This window comes from Triturus cristatus, chromosome 6, assembly GCF_964204655.1.
Source record: "Triturus cristatus chromosome 6, aTriCri1.1, whole genome shotgun sequence".
Lineage (NCBI taxonomy): Eukaryota > Metazoa > Chordata > Amphibia > Caudata > Salamandridae > Triturus > Triturus cristatus.
Genome location: NC_140589.1, coordinates 1763365905 through 1763384337, shown reverse-complemented (window position 1 = coordinate 1763384337; position 18433 = coordinate 1763365905).

Genomic DNA, 18433 nt, shown 5'->3' with positions numbered 1-18433 from the left:
GCTTTCATGTTCTGTGTGTATTGACATGAGATAAAATATCCGCAATTATTGTGGCCCTTGATGGGGCTTAAGTCCCATGTGGATAGGATGCTCTCAGTGGGCTCGGGAAGAATTGTGTTGGCATGTACTAAGTCATCATTTATGTTCTTACCTTTCATGAATGAGAACAAACAAAGTTCTTTAAAGCTATCCATAGTGTTGAGAGTGGACCAGTGTCTCTTTATGATCTTCACTGTCTTGCTAATGTCTGGGCAAAATGTTGTGATGCATGCCATCTTATCGGAAGAAAATCTATCTGTGGTCTGTAATATCTCCTCACTGCTCTTTTCATGGAGGTCTTTACCAAGCGTGTGTGGTACCCCCTTTCCCGGAGTTTGTTAATAAGTATGGTTCCTTCTTTGGAAAAGTCCTCCTTAAGTGTGCAATCTCTGCAGAGCCAAATAAATTGTCCAATTGGCAACACGTCTTTAAGGGTTGTATGATGGAACCACGCGTTTGATTATATCGTATGCCTTAACAACGCGGTCTTTACTACGACTGTGTCTTTACTATGCATGCCTTTATCACCTATGCCTTTACAATGAATTTTGTTGTGAAGGCGTGATTGTTAAAGTCATATGTGTGGTAAAGATTACACCCCACCCCCGCCCTGAGCCATAAAATCCAGTCCCCAGCCCTGCAAACGACCCACCCAGGTCTAAAAACTACCAGAGCCCCCCACCTAGAGCACTAAAACCTGGCCCTCGTGCCTGTAAACGACCCTGCCCCAGCCCTAAAAATGATAATGCCCTTAGTCCTACCCCCAGCCCCAAAAATGACCCCGACCCCAGCCCCCCACCAGGAGCCCCAAAACCCAGCCACCAGCCCTAAAACCTTCCCCGACCCAGCCCTAAAAATATCCCACCCCCCCCCCACCCTGAGCCCTAAAACTGACTCCCATCCCTACAAACTACCCCGAACCCACCTGCCCTAATCCCTAAAACCCGGCCCTACTTATCAAGCGGGGTCCCTATCCTTCCTGTTCCTTCTATTCTCCCCGCCAATTCATTCTGAATCTAGAGTGCTGACTGCCTTTACCACACATATGCGTGGTAAAGGCATATGTGTGATAAAGGCAAGCGTGGTAACGCTTGCGTGGTATCAGAACGTGTGTGTCCATCAGCACTTTAAATGCTGTTTCCAGTCTTTAAGAGCCCATGGGTGAAAGCTCCTATACTGCAATAGAGTGTTGCCTTCAGTTGGCTTTCTGTACAGAGAGACAATGAGGTGATTGCTGTAGTTTTTGATTTCTAGGTCTAGGATGGGGAGATATGGCAATCTATGGTGAGGATGAATTTGAGGTATGGTTGACACTGGTTCAGGTATTGAATAAATAGTGCCAGTGTGTCATGTGGGCCATTCAAAATCATAAAGATATCGTCAATATACCTCTTCCAGCAACAAATCTTGCTGAGATATGGATTTATGTCAATGTGGACATGGTCATTCTCAAATTGGCTAATGTAGAGGGTCGCAAAGTTAGGTTCAGAAATTGCTCCAATCGATATCCTGGAGCATTGTTGGCAATAGTCCCTATCAAACAAAAAAATTGTTGGTGGTCAAAGTGAACTCCAGGTGTTCAACAATAAATGAAGTAGGCACACGGTAGGGGGCGGCTGTTGGTCAAGGATCAGTCTGATAACATCAATGCTGTGTTGCCGGGGGATGTTCATACACAGTGATACAATATTGGGAGTCACTAGAATTTCTTCTGAGGGATCGAAGTCAAGGCCCTCAATGAGATTAATCATAAAGGTGCTGTCATGAACACATGTGTCAAGTAGCAGGACATATTCTCCTCTGGTGTCCTTTGTTTGTATGCAATACCGCTGGCTGTCCTTTCTTTTATACCAATATGTTTTTCTATTATCACGTTGTCACTTCCTTTCCCTTGATTTGCTATGGTTCTTTGCACTTTGGGGTTCTGTCGAGAAAAAACTCTTGCTCACTCCTCTCTTGATCATGTGTGACTTCATAGTTGTATATATTTCTAAATGCTTTCTGAAAATAAAGTCAATGAGGATGAATTGATTAATATGCTGGTTGACTCTTCCAGTGATTTCATGCAGAGATTCACTCATTACAGAATATTTTTGTCAAGATTAAGGATGGTCTAATATTGATGAATTCAATCCAGGCTTTTCCTGTGGTATCCTATCGTTTAAATAAATACACCTGTTTTGAAACAATAATCCTGCACCATGAACATGTGGAAAATGAAGAGAAATTCCAGGAGCAAACCCTGTCCTACTCATGACAGTTGTCTTGGCTTCCACCACTTCAGGATAAAAGGAGAAACAGGAAGAGGAGGAGGACATTGTTGGCTCCACCGAGAAACAGTTATCATACACAGTCATCAAAGTCTGCCTCACAGCCAGCCAGCATTTTTTCTAAAGGTCTCACCTGAGGATTGCTAGACGCCCACCAGCTAAGCAGCCATGGATGCTTGCCCCGGCTACACTGGACAGCACTTGACCCATTAAATTGCAGGTACCTCAGTTGACCCTAAAGACACCTTTCATTCAGGTGCAACTCCAGTCTTCTATTAATCATCATTGGTACAGGACACCTCTGTTAGGAGGAGTCTCTCACATTCTTAAATGTCCCCCCACCTCCTCCCAGTTGCCAACCCTCACTTTGATGGGCAAACTGCTGTCCATGTCATGCAGTCAGACATTCGCGGGGAGGTTGGCATGGCTGAATCCTGTCCCTTAGGAAAGCAGTCCGAGAAAAAGGGGTGACCGTGTGAGATAGCAGATCACCTTCACAGAATTCCTCCAATGTCTAACAGGTAGACTCATGCCTTGGAGAACTTTGAAAATGTTACCACAACATGTCAAAGTCACACTGTCAATATCTTCATTGTGTGAAGGAGAAGAGTGCAAAAGAACATGCCCTCATCCTGCAGATGTTAAAGGCAATAGTAAACAAGTGTCAATGTCAATCTGCAGGGCTAAAGGCATGCACAGGATTAAACAGAGGCAGTGCAATAGCCTGTTAGGCTCACACCACCCTCAAACCCTGATGTTAATCCACCTGCACTATCCACAAACCACCCAGACCCTTCCCCAACTTCACCTCCACAACCACAAGCTTCAATGCAACCAGTTTTGCATAGCTGGAGATGTTTACAGACATCCCTCCTCCTCACAAACGGTAATACTATTCTATTAATCGCTATACTTCTCTCACAACCCCTCACACACTCAAACATGCTTTTTAGTAATTCTCTAAGCAACGTTCACTTATCACTTATTCTAAAACTCTTACTCGTGAGCAAACTTGAAACTTGATAGCATCAAACTTCCCACGTGTGTGTGCTTTAATGTGTGTTGCTAAGTAAAGTGCTAGTGTAAGTTATTTGTATGATGGTACTATATGTCATACACAAGGAGAGAGAGAGAGAGAGAGAGAGAGAGAGAGAGAGAGGAAAAAGACCTGGTCATATCCTCCCTAGTCTAAACTAAAAACACATAAAGGCGACCAGGTGGGGGTTACAAGGTTACAATGTGGTGTTCACATGAGGAAAACCCACACCCTGCTGGGCTTTAGATGAATGGCTGAAACAAATTGACATCAGACACACTGGAGATTTTATTTATTACCATATCTAAGATACACAATAATTAAAAGGGAATTCCTTGAATATACCTTAAGATATTTTTCATTTGTCTGGATCCCTGCTATAATCCAGTTGTCTAAGAACTTGCAGAAATGGTCAAATCCACCACTTTAGTATTCACCTACCATGGTGTGTATATTCGCATATGATGAAGCATGCCACGATAAGTTGTGGGTGAGGCATTTATTCCAAAATCGTTTTGATTTTCCTCATGGGACCACCACATTGTAACTCCCCACCTGGTCATCTTCATGGGTTTTGATGGTATTGTGTAATATCTATTTACTTTACCTTTTCACACTAATGTCATGAAATTACATTCAACTATTTGTTTAGGTACTTCTTCAATAAGGATAATCTGCCCTTTTAAGATTATTTTGTATTAGATATTTAAAAAGATAAATCTTGAAAATTGTGGGTCTTAGGGACAGCCCTTAGCAATGGGTAAAATAAGCTCAAATACTATCTTTGTTCAGCTGGAAAAATTTAATTTGAAGGGATGGGGATCATTAAAATATATTAGGAACAAAATCTATTTATCAGGGGAAAATAAAGTTAAAAAATTACTACAAACTTAAGTCCTGGTTAAACACATAATAAAAATGTCCTAAAACGAAGTCAAATATGTACATGAAAGCAGGCTAAGGATGAAATTGAGTTGAACCCGCTGTAGGTTGCAAGATCCTGGAAGACACGCCAGAGCAGTCCGCGTCTTCAGGCGAGTGAGAAGAGCTGCAGTGGACGGCTCCGGTGTATCTTCCTGCATCCTGTGATCCACAGTGAGTGCAACGGAATTTCATTCTTCACGTGCTTATCATCTTTGGCCTGCTCCCCACTAGTGCTCCGTACTGTTCTGGACTCTTGCCCAAGATGTATATCTCCCAGCCACTTTGTTTAGCCTCTTCTACTAAATGCACTGTGGATCACACAACCTTTCTACTTTTGGGAAATTGCAATAGTTATTTGAGAAAGTCAACTAAAATGTATGAAGATAATTTTCAGAAAAATATAAAAATTAGCAAACATATTATAAAAAACTGTAAAGCCATTCTAAAATATTTTCCCTTTACTTGTCTATTTTTCCCATTGTATTCCTTGGCTCCATGGGTTTCTTTGAGTGTGTTGCATATCACTGATCAGCCATGTGTGATGCTTGATTTACTCTAGAAGCTTGCTGGAGTACATTCAAGCCTGCTATTTCAGTGGTTGAGCTGTAGTAGAATTAGAAGTGTATTTTCGATTAGCAATTGCCTTGTTCTTTGTGGATGTATTTACATGCCCCTCCTAAACCCCCTCCTTAAATGTATCTAGCCCCCACCCATTTAATAGTATGTATTCCTCATTTTCAACTCACACCTCCTTGGCCTCCCACATTTCTAAAACTGTGTATACCTTCATATGCAGAAATCTCTTCACATGTGGCAGATAACTTCATATAGAAAAGATACGAGAGACAAAGATATCCAGCCAGAGGTTTGTGAATTGGATTTTGGAGTAGGTAAAGTAGTACTCCAAAATGGATTCTGTGAATTGAAACTCTAGTACGTTGCTTCCCAGTCATCTCCAACACAAAAGAATTCTTTTAATACAGTTTTCACATACACACTTTCGGATGTCTAAGCGACCTGGTACTGATCGATGACTGCATCCTTCAAAACTACAACTCACTAAGGATGGCTCACTCACCTAACAGAGGGACACCCATCACCCCACTGCCTGCACATCTATATAAAATGATTCAGAAACCACAGAACCAGAGGCGTACCATTTTTACTCAGAGAAGTGTGGGTATGCTCGGTGGTAGAAATGTTGGGTATGCCTACTGATTCTGGACCTTTCCTACACAGAAATATTTGGAAACTATGATTTTAGCCAAATTTGGAGGTTTTCAGAGCATTCGGGATAATAAAATGTTGTGGGATTCACACAAGTCAGGACTCTCCTGGGTATCTAGTTTTCAGAAATGTGTACATTTAATCGGTTTCCTTGGGTGGTGGCTGAGGACAGGCCCAATTAGCACAGTAACCCACATTGGTAAAATGGGTCAATTTTTGTGGTGAAAAGTTGAAGTCTCTGAGTAGAGTTTGCAGTCTATCGTCTCAAGGGTGATAGATACAGACGCACAAGTAGGGTTCTATTTTTATCAGGAGAAGTGTGGAAACACTGGGTGCAAACGTGGAACAAACGGCAAGGGGCAGCATGCAAGGGACAAGCAATGACAAATTTAAAGATGTGCAGAAACCACAGTTTTGACAGAAAGCATTTATTTAATGTATTTTTATAACAATGACTAAACCACAAGTCAATGAAGCGCTTCTCTTACCAGGATAAGTACATACATATAACCTAGAAGGTTTGTGGAGAAGGGGAAGAAGGAATGGTTAGATGTGTTCTTAAGTCTTTCCTCTAGAGAAGGACTGATTTGTAGTCTTTTTCAGAATTTCCAGGACTAAGCTGCATTTACTTCTAGTGTCTCTTTGCCCTGTTGTGAGAAATAGTTTTCCTTCATTGTCAAGGATTGGGTGCTATGAAGGCCTCTCTTGTTCACTCTCTCAGAAAGGGGCAACTCCTTCCAGCTGCCAAAGTGCCACTCTGCACTTGTATGCACAAAAAAGGTGTCATGTGTCTCCGGTATATGCCTGCACTTTGGAAAAAAAGTCACAAAGGACAGAAAAATGGCCTTTGCAATATTGGTAGTTCTTGATTTATGATAATCAATTAAACAAGTGTTAAAAAGGATGCCACCATGAATATCCTGGGATAAGGTCAAGAAAGAGCCCAGCATAAAGTCTTCCAGGAAATATATCCAGCTAACAATGCAGCTGAAGCAAAAATCTGTAACAAAAATTGAAACTAAGTCGGCGATGAACATGAAGAAAATTAGGCATACAAGAGCTTAGTGCAACACGCTACTCTGACCAAGCCTTCCTTGCATATCATCGTGAAATGACATGACATGGAAAAGAGTTTATACCAGTTTGGTTTGAGAAAATCTGCTTATACTGGATATACAACTACCTTGGATAAGAACAGATTTAAGGCTGCCCACATCTTATCCTTGAGGCATCTGGTGAAAGATGATGGACCATTTGTTTAACACCCTTCTATACCTCCATGTTTTCATGTTCCAAAAAACTGACCTGATCTCGGGCCCTGCACTGCTTGCAGATGAGCCCACAACCAGTGAGGAACTTTGTTGAATCTTGCTGGGTTCAGCAGCATCAAAATAGATGCTGAGCTCCAGACCCAAGGATGATACTTTCTCTTTAGCAAACACCACACCAAGGGACCAAGCCACTGCCTCTGTGGAGTTCCATTCCTGAATGTAGTGATGGTTTTAAAAAGACTAAACACTAGAATAAAACTTAAAAAACTTAAACTTGGAATGTAGCACTCATGTAGCTTGGAGTACCATGCTGGATGGCTTTGTGGATGATGTGTGCCATCATGAAATGTACTTGTGCTCAAATGCTAGAAACTGACTGGCATTGAACCTAGAGGTCCCATATAAAGGTTGAAATTATCTACCAGCGATTTGTCAATAGTTTTTTAGTTTACTTCTCACGCCTTTTTTTTTTATAAATAGACAGTAATATGGTAGCTCCAAATATTGTTGGTATCGCACCAGTGATTATATATTCTTTAACCAACGTGAAAATTATTCTTCCCCAATTTTATGCATCCCTCATTAGTGGGTAATTCATGAGGACATTGAGTGTTAAAGTATACAGAGTTCTTAACATAATTAGTAGCTCATTGGGGCCTTGGGTGTTGAACTATATAGAGTTCTTAATACAACTGGTAGCTCATGGGCCTTGGTTGGTGAAGTTTTTAAAGTTCTTAACACAATAAGTAGCTCATCGTGGCCTTGGGTGTTGAAGTATATAGAGTTCTTAATGCAAATGATAGCTCATCGTGGCCTTGGGTGTTGAAGTATATACACCTCTTAATACAACTGGTAGCTCATCGTGGCCTAGGGTGTTGAAGTATATACACCTCTTAATACAAATGATAGCTCATCGTGGCCTTGGATGTTGAAGTATATACACCTCTTAATACAACTGGTAGCTCATCGTGGCCTAGGGTGTTGAAGTATATACACCTCTTAATACAAATGATAGCTCATCGTGGCTTTGGGTGTTGAAGTATATACACCTCTTAATACAACTGGTAGCTCATCGTGGCCTAGGGTGTTAAAGTATATACACCTCTTAATACAAATGATAGCTCATCGTGGCCTTGGGTGTTGAAGTATATACACCTCTTAATACAATTGGTAGCTCACCGTGGCCTAGGGTGTTAAAGTATATACACCTCTTAATACAAATGATAGCTCACCGTGGCCTAGGGTGTTGAAGTATATACACCTCTTGATACATATGATAGCTCATCGTGGCCTTGGGTGTTGAAGTATATACACCTCTTAATACAATTGGTAGCTCACCGTGGCCTAGGGTGTTAAAGTATATACACCTCTAAATACAAATGATAGCTCATCGTGGCCTTGGGTGTTGAAGTATATACACCTCTTAATACAAATGATAGCTCACCGTGGCCTAGGGTGTTGAAGTATATACACCTCTAAATACAAATGATAGCTCATCTTGGCCTTGGGTGTTGAAGTATATAGAGTTCCTAATACAACTGGTAGATCTTCGTGGCCTTGGGTGTTGAAGTATATAGAGTTCCTAATACAACTGGTAGTTCATCGTGGACTTGGGTGTTGAAGTATATAGAGTTCCTAATACAACTGGTAGTTCATCGTGAACTTGGGTGTTGAAGTATATAGATTTCTTATTACAACTGGTAGATCTTCGTGGCCTTGGGTGTTGAAGTATATAGAGTTCCTAATACAACTGGTAGTTCTTCATGGCCTTGGGTGTTGAAGTATATCGAGTTCTTAATACAACTGGTAGTTCAACAAGCCTTTGGGTGTTGAAGTATATCAAATTCTTAAAACACTTTAGAGTCTTGGCAATTGATGATAAAGTCATCAAAGCTACACTCACATTGCTGAGGAAAAATAGCCATAACTATTTAATGGCAAGGATCACATACGATTAGATCACCTCACATAAATTAAGGCGTAGTTCCAGCTGTACAAGAAAATGCAAGGCTTTTCAGCATCCTTGTTTAAATCACATTTTGGTGCATCCTGTGCTGCAAATTGGGTAGGATTTGATGCTTCTGTTGGCTATCTGGCACCCCCTTACCGTTGCTGCTCTAGGCATCTCCTAGTCTTGCCGTAATGTACCACTGCGTGCAGCACAGCACTGGAAAGCACCCGAAAGGTGAGACTGAGTGACATCAGAGGGGCTAGGCGGAGCTTCTCCTGTCAAGTAAACATGACTGTCGTCCTGTAGCCATGTGTGTAGTTCATTTCAAAAAATGTTTATGTATGAATCCATTAGGGTAAAGACAGGTATCAAAACTGGTTATTCAGAGCTTTGATGTTAGAGCAGGAAAAACACGAGTTTTGTTCTTTCACTGCTCCCACGCCAGGCTCCGAAGCCTGTCATCTCTATGATTGCGAACCAAGGGAAATCAGCCGCGGCCCGTGCAGGTAAGGGCAGTTGGGCCGGGTGCGGGGGATGGGGGAGGGGAGATTTTGACGGACAATAACGAGGGAAAATGTATTATTTATTTAATTTCCTCACCGCTCTTACCTGCACGGGCCGCGGCTGAGGGAAATGCGGGAATGCGAGTGGCACTCCACAGTAGTGGTCGGTTCTCATAAAGCCACTGTCAGTGCAACGCTACTGCTCTTCTTTTAATGTGAAAGGGGGCTTTGGGTCACGAGGGGGGAGTGAATGCACCAATGGTGGTTTTGGAAGGTTGGCAGACCCCAAGTAGTTGGAAAAAGATGAGGTTGGTGGTGGTGGGTGGCAGGACACCAGGTAACTTTTTTTATATTTGGGGAGGGGAGGGAAAGGCGATGCCAAAGGTGATGTCAGGCGGTATCTTCAATCAGGGGCGGCTCCTCCACAATGGCAAAGGAGCGTCGCCCCACTGCCAGCAGATGATAAATAAAACAATAACACATTTTTATTATCATTTTATATATCTCTCTCTGGGCTGCTTATGTCTGGCAGGAGTAGCGGGGCCAGGCCATGGCAAGGAGGAGTACTGTGCACTTATCAGTGTGCATGTCAGTTAGGCGATCCGTCTAAGGCCGGCAAAACAGACATGTGCACTCATGTTTCTCCAACCCAGCTGTGTTCCACAGTCGGATGGAGAAACCCCACAGGCTCCCACGTACAGTATGAGCGGCAAACGAGGTTGCTCAGACCAATCGAGGCGCTGCTCTCATGCTATGAGTGCAGCGTCTGTAGCAGGAGCAACGAGGCAGCCGGCAAAGGGAGCGCAGCTGAGGAACAGGTAAGTGATTTTAATTATTTTTATTTCCTAACCCCTCCTCTCTGTCACCTTCCATTCCCCCACCAGTTTTGATTGGCGGCAGCCGCCACTGGAGTTTGGAGTGTTATATAGTGCCCCACCCCAAAGAATGTATTCTGTGCCAAATAGTTGGGTACAGGTGCTTTCAGTAGGGCATGCTGAGGCGTCTGTCAGATTTCACTCTGGATTTTGACATGCCCACAAAGACAAAAACACACAAACTCACACTCTCTCACAAACTATTGTGTTTTAAGTACCCCTAACAATCCTCACTCCTCTCTCTTTTCACTGCCTCTCAAGCCCCCCTTATGTCCTGCTTCTCATAACATATTTTAGCAAGATATGCCTAATTGATTGTTGGGAAATCTGAAGCTTACACCCCCACCCCAACCCCCACCTCCCCCCCAAATCTTACCGACCAAGCTACGCCCCTGGGTGATGTGGGTGTCACGCCACCAGCTATTTAAATCTTTGAGGACTAGAGGGTAATGCAAACGGGGGTACGGAGAGGTGGCACCACAACGGGCAATTTCTTTTTATATTTGAGGAAGAGGAGGCCAATGCAGATGGTGGTGCGGTAGGTGTAGGTCACCAGGATTTTTTAGGTCGAGTTTAGGCAGTGCATGCCCTGCTCTGCGAGGCATGCTGTATTGGAGTATGTACTTGAAGCTCCGCTTACTCTCCGCCCATATTTGTCATTGGCTTGTGTCATTGTCCTTCATAAATGCCGGCTTCTGATTCAGTAATATGCTTGTCAGTTCCTCCTTAGTACCGCCTTGCCTTCATTTGTAACCTCCCATGAGGACTGGCCCTTTTACTTCGGTTGTTACACAGTATGTTGTATTGACTCTGTAAGCACTATTTTCTTTAATGAGTTTCTTCTACTGCAGGCACTATATGCTTTCCTGCAACATTCAGCGTGCCATGCGTGCTTTCACTGGGCACTTTTACAAAAAAAGGCATTTGTTTGTCAACTTGACAAACAAATGCTTTTTTTGGTAAAAGCGCCCCATACTGCGATTTCACTTTAATAACAGCCGCTGACCTTTTTTTTAGACACGGCTAACGTGAAAGCACAGCATGGGGCGCTTGTAAACAACAAGCATTTGCAATGCAATAGGTCTCACATTTTAGAAACTTTGACCTATTGGTATTGTAAATGACCCTGCCTTTTATTATTGCACGTTTTTTAAAAATATAAATAAAAGGCATTGTCATTTACAATGCCAATAGCTCAAAATCTCACAATTGCGAGACCTGTTGCATTGCAAATCCTTGTTTTTTACATTTCTGGTAAGGTAGAGAGAGGGTGGTCGGGTGGTTGGCAGGCAGAATACGGCTGTCCAAATTACTCATACCTCGGAGTCCAGAGTGACATGTTAAACAAGCACAGCTAAGCTTGGGGTTTCTGTAATATGACTCAGAACTTCTCAGTGAAAACATACTGCAGTTATTCACAGTTGCCCTTCTTTAATTCTAGATGTTTCTCCTTCCTAAGACCTCTCGTAATGAAGGGTATAGGTTGGTTGGGGATTTCAGAATTATTTTTCTTTTACATGAAAGTTCTCTTTCAACTACTAGAGTATGTGCCTTCCTCTCCAGCACTCTTTCTTTATCTATATGTCAGTAACCTACTGTTAGCTACTTTATAATGTTATATTCTAGTTCATGGTATTATCATTTAAACCAAAAAGTCCTAGTCCCAAGTTCTTTATCCAACAAAGAAGCCCTAACTGGGAAGAGATCTCTGTGCCAGGGATGCCAACATTGCATATTTTTCATGCTGGCGTGTGCTGCTACCATCCTGAAGAGTGGCTTACTCAGCGCCTTACAAATGTTGAATAAAGATCTGGTTTACCGCCAGTGAGCTGGGAGCAGGTGGGGTGAACCTGGTGTGACATAGACTCGTTCTGCCATCTAGTGTAATAAAGCGGCAAGTGCAATTAAATGTATTCCAACACAACTTCAAGCTGCTTGGAAGCGGCACGCGGATGGAAGTGTTTTATCTCATTCTTAGACATCATCACACTCCGCGTCTTATGACTGTTATTGTTTTCGGGGGGTGCTAGTGGAAACTTGCTGGGTAGAATGTGCTGTTGGTGGGGACTGGGAGGCCGGTTCAGTGTCGTCTTAAGGATTTTTGATGCTCTACATAACACGTATTTAAGGGCCCCACCTTTCAGAACAACATGAAAGGTATTGCTCGTTTTCAGCCAATTCAAGCCCTTGAGAGTGGTGAGTTCGAGCGTTGAGGTAAAGAAAGGAGGTGGAGAGGACGGTGATTACTTACTGATTCGTGGTGTAGAGAGAGATGAGGTATAACAATGCAGAGGTACAGAGAGATGAGGCAGGGAAAGGTGCGGTACAAAGAGGGGCAGAGGCAGAGTAAGTAGCACAGAAGTCACCAGGAGGTAAGATAAGTTACAGGGAGGTAGGCAGAGAAGCAAAGAGGGGCAATGTAAGAAGAGATGTGAGCTCCAGTGATAGTCCATTTGTTGCTTTTATGATTTGACTAAATCTACAGAGAATGATTCTGTGGTAATAGGAAATTGTTTCCAATAATGCGTTCCATGTGAACACTTGTAGTAAGTTGATAGTTAGTACCCAGTTCGCATGGACATATGGGATGCTCTTGTTTTTCTGAAAGTTTAAGCCTCTGGGGCCAGGCGAACAGTTGGCTAATTCACAAATGGCCCGGATTCTGAGAGCCTCCATGGGAGACTAGCTAATTGTGGTATAAGAATCTACCCGCCCCTTAAGCACACCTGCAGGAGATCTTAACCGTGCTGCCAACAATGTGGGGAGACAACTCTACACCCCTATCACAATTTGGAGGCCAGTCTTGATTAATGCCATAGGCCCAACAGATCCCTCCAACTGCGAACCCTCAAACTTAATTATAAAGGGCACTGACTTCATGAAGGGCGCCTTTTTTGTAAACATATTGGTGTTTTAAAGCCCCTGCTGCCACAGTGCTGGCCTTCAACAATTTTCAGACAACAATAAAAATGTCATGAAATTTCCGGTGATTAATATTGTTCCTAGAGAGAGATCGGAGTTTTGTCTAGTGGAAGTCTTGACTGTAAGATAGCGTAGAGGGTTAATATGCCTGCTGCAAAGAACGTGAACAATGCAGATCACAAAGTGCATATAATGTAAAATAGGTCAGTGGTTTACTGCTTTTGTCAGAGAGATCCTTTTGTCACTTGCAGTTTATTAATTAAAATCCTAATATAAAACAGTGAGCTATTAGCTGTCATCAAAGAGCTGCATGAAAACTTAGAGGTATAGATTAGAGAGTTGTGATTTTTTCCTTGTCTTTCATTATCCTAATATTGCAAAAAGGGGTTCATTGGGGAGAAATCAATTCTTATTAGTAAAGAGTTTGTGCTTTTCCAGACCAAGCACTCAAAGTATACTTCCTACCAGTATGGATGACAAGTAACTCCTACACCTTGTAGTACTCTGTCTTCTGTAACATGTCCTATACACCGATTTACACACGTATGATTGATTGTCTCTGTGTAATGTTTGGTATGTAAAGTGCTCTGATACACTACACTGGTATAAGTGGCACTATAAAACTAATTAAATGCATCTGAAAGAGAGTGGTTATGGAGATTTGAGGGGCACTGTTAAAGGGTGGTAGTGAGAGAATCCACGGCAGAGGTGGTAATTGGGGGGCACCAACAAACATTGTCGCACCGGGCGCCACTAGAGCTAAAGCCATCCCTGACCAAGCTGCGCCCATAGGAAAAACACACTTGAAGACGGGACATGGTTGCCAGGTACCCTTTAGCAGTGGTCCTCGCCGCGTTCCTTTAAAGATATCCCCAACTTGCATTAAGCAAACCCACCAATACCATGTAGTGGAAAATTCTGTAAGGATTTGCTCATGGAATATAAGAGGTGTGAAAGAGTCTGCTGACAAAATAGTGGCCACCAGACGTCTGACGGAATTTGACATAGTGTGTTTACAGGAAACATGGGCAGTGTCCTCCATTCCATAGCCTAATTATTTAGAGTTTTCCTCTCCTAGGTCACTCCCTCCGCTTGGGAAGGTCACCCTTCTGGAGGGACAACAATTTACATCAATAGCTGCTTAGGAGCAAACCCAATCTCAATAGGGAAAGGGGAAGGAGACTTTATTTCTGTTAAAGTCCAACTTGCTAAAACTAAAAGCCATGGTCAAGCCACACACTTAATGATTGACAGCATCAATATTCAGCCCAACCCATCATTCCGGAAGAGAGCCATAGACGCTCTCCTCCCAATGGGAAGAGCTTTAAGGTTGGAATATAGGAATGCAATTGGGTTAATCGCCGGCGATGTTTATGGGAACTTATTTGACCTCAGTCCTGACCCACACTGGCTGAACAATGATAACTATTATTGGAACATTCTGTCAAAATCTATACAATTTCAAAGGGAGGATGCACACAGCTCGCACGTGGAAACTTCTCTCAAGGTTCTGGGTTTGCGAATGCTCAATGGGAGAAGCCCAGTGACCATCCTACACGCACATTTCTCCAGGCAGACTTGCAACGTTAAATTACATGTCATGCATTTCCGCCAGGTCAGATGTTTCAAGGTATCCCCATTGTTAGTAAGTGGCCATGCATGGCTGGAATGCATCCTGGACTTACAAGTCATTCAATCTCTCCCACAAGTATTATTGGACATTCAGACTCCCTCAAAGCAGTTTGCTAAATTGAATGGCAGTTGGACATATGCGAGCAGATGGATACCTGGCCGCAGCAAAGTTTGATCTTGTTACCCCCTGACAACCAACTGGAGATTATGCATCCTTAAAGAGGGTCGGAGGTGGCAACTATACGTCCGCTCCCGGGAGGACCGGGAGCGGACGTATAGGTTTCGGGACGCATCGATCACAAGTTACAAGGAGACACAACTGTGGTTTCTCTCCCTCGCCCCTTCCCCCATGGGACAAGTTGTCCAATTAACTAGGGCTTCACTAATGGAAGCAGCTCAAATACGGTGAAGTGTGACCAACGCCACACTCCCGCAGTGGTAACACCTTACCAAAATTGGTAAGAACGGAGCCCCCTCTTCTTTACTTCTAGGTCCTGATGAATGCCATGGACCCACCTGGGCCACTTAGGCAGAAACATGTCGACTATCCCTAGACGGTTGGGAACAATAACCATCCCAATCACCGTCACACCTTTATTTTATTATCATATAGTTTTCATTTCACATTAAAAAATCGCTACTGACTACTATAATGATTTTTAACTTCACTCACATAGTCACGGGCCCCCACTCAATCACTTAGAAGTGCATCCTTGTCGTCAAGTGTATGCCCGCCCTCCATCAAACGAAGGTTTTGGAGGGCGAGGACTGGTCAATGATGAAGCATGACACCAGGTGGTGTGTGAGACCAGTCCGTATCTTTTTGTGAGATGCCCACACTTACGACGTTCTTGTAACTCGTTTGGGTTATCACACTAGGAGCAGCTCTTTTGTGGTAAACATTTAATATTGGAGGCCATTTTGACCCCTTGTCCAATCAATGCCTGGAGAGGGTCCATGTTGGTCCTCACCTATAAATAGGGGGGCCACAATCTTCTAGCGAATTTTAGACTCATTGGATGTAGAAAGGAAATGTTTTGCTAAAATTCTCAATGAAGAGCTCGAAATTTGGGCCTGGGAGAAGCAACTAATTCCATTTTTCCAGACAGAGTTTGGAAAAGGCTGCAGCATTGGGGACGATCTCTTTTGCTTCACAACACTGATTGGAGATTCAGTGGAGAAAAGGGGCCGCAACTGCACGCAGCATTCATTGACTTTGCCACTGCCTTCAACAGTGTTGTGAGAAATGTCTTATGGAAGACATTACAGAAATGGGGCATTCTATACCAGACGTCTTAAGGGCAAACACTGCTCTCTACACTGGCACGTGGGTGAAAGTTAGAGTTTCACCAACATGGGCAACCACAAAACAGATTGTTACCAACTGAGGCTTGAAACAAGGCTGCATCCTCCGGCCACTGTTGTTCAATCTCTACCCAGCAGACCTGCTGGCTGCTCTGGCTTCCAACTCAGCCTTTCCACCTAATTTTGCCGGTCAGACAATTCAGGCGCTACAATACGCCAATGACACTATTATTTTGGCCCAAACGCTAGTGGGGCTGTAAAGATCACTGGATGCACTTGGCGTTTTGCCAACAAAATAAAATTGAAATAAAAATTGCCAAAACCAAGCTGGTGATCTTTGGCCAAAAACTATTAATTAAAAGGGCATTCAGGTGGATGAGCCAGCGGCCTCTTTTGTCAACCTATATCCCCATCACACAATTATTTGGGGGTATAACCGGACAAAAGAGGGCGCGGGCTCATCCACCTGAATGCCCTAAAAATCATCTCTCGATCCCTAACTGGAGTTTTCCTAAAGTTATATATAAATCTGCCCTGTCCAGATACAAATGCAGTAAGAACAATGATCACCAGAAATCTAATGCCCAAATTATTATATGGTTCCATTGCACTTCCAAACAAACTTGCTGGTTGGCTGGATAGGGAACAGTGCAACTGCTACCAACACATTTTCCATCTGTCTTAATGCACCGGGGTAGCTCAAATTGGACTAGAACTCAATCTTAGAAGACAGAATCTTATGCTTATGTCTGGATTTCTATCCTATTGTGGCAAAGAAGAGAAGACTCAGAATGAACCTCTTAAAAGGCTTATATGGCGAAAAATAACGTGTGAAGGTTCAACTTGGAACAGTCGCCTCAGGCAGGCATTACACAATTTGGATGCAACAGATCTTTGGGAAGCCTCTCTTCACCCCAAATTACTAGTGAGGGCACTCACCAAGCAGGTGAAAATCATCTCTGCACTGGCTGATTTAGAGGAGCTGCCAAAATGCACACATGGTAGCTGGGCGTTCAAACTTTCTGACCCTCTGCGCCTGCGTACATATTTATCTTCGCCTCTTTCGAAAAGCGGCGATAATGGGCTTGATAATATGCTGCAGAGAATTCCAATAGAAGCCCATGTTGACACCAGAACATGGGCTTCTATTGGAATTCTCAAGTTTTCTGCCGTGATAATTTTAACTCCATTTCTTGATAATATTCCCCTTAGTGCTGCATTCTGGCTAAACGTGGCTATGATTTAATGCAGAAAAGGTAGATCTCAGTGAGAAAGTGAGGCCTTGAACTGCTAATTGGGGTTTCTCAAGGTTGCAGTTTCTCACAGACTAGCGTTGAACTTTTTTATATGTTATAATCTGTATGTTTGTATATGTATGATAATGTTTTAATTCGATTATGGAAATGATTCTTATTAATTTAGCTAGATAAAATCTTCCTATCTGTCTAATTATCTGTCTGTCTATCTAAAGAAAGAGATTATAGAGCAAGAGATAAGTGAGATAAAGAAAGACAGGTGGACCGTAATTTAGGGATAGGTACGATAAGATGAGGTAGAGGTAGGCAGAAAGACATGGAGATAAATAAACAGAAGCGAATGTGAGAGAGAGAGAAAGAGAAAAGAAGGAAAAAGTGAGAAAGGGAAAGATATCATTTTATTAGGGGGCCTCACTTAAGATGGGATCCCTGGGCAATTGCCCACTTTGGCCGTGCTTAAAAATGTCTCTGGGTCTGTCTAATTTGGCTATTTCACTGCTCACTTTAACAGTACGCTCTCCGATTCGGGTTGGGAGAATCCTTGATTTTGTTTATGTCAAGAATTCCTGTCATGCGAGGGGAGGAAAACGGTAACCAGCGTAAACGGACTACAGCTCCCAGGATGCTTAGCGGGTAAGAGGTTATGTAAACAGGAGAGCTGTTACATAACTCAAGGAAAACACGCCCTTATGTAAACAGGAGAGCTGTTACATAACTCAAGGGAAAACACGCCCTTATGTAAACAGAAGAGCTGTTACATAACTCAAGGGAAAACACGCCCTTATGTAAACAGGAGAGCTGTTACATAACTCAAGGAAAACACGCCCTATAAAGGGAGAACCCGGGAGGTACAACGCTGTCGGATATTGTGTTTACACCGACGTACCTGCTTCGTGAAGAGCAGTGTTCCGGAGTGGTGCTCCAGTAAGGCAAGAACGGAGGTAGGTCGAGTCGTTACTCCCTGGGCCGTGTCTTGCCCCATCGTCACCTGTGAAGGACCCGGAAGCTCTACCGGATAACCATTGAGCTTCGCTTTTTGACTCGGCTGAGTCAAAGCGCAGTGGCGCTTTTGCTGGTTGGAGTCGTAACTCCCAGCCCGACCAGAGATACAGGGACTGCCAGCTGTAACGCACACCAGGAGGTGTTTGCCGCGTTACAGACTCGGAAGTCCACAGGATCGATCGAGCGGCTGCTCTCGGTTCAGTCTTCTTTGCTTGTGATT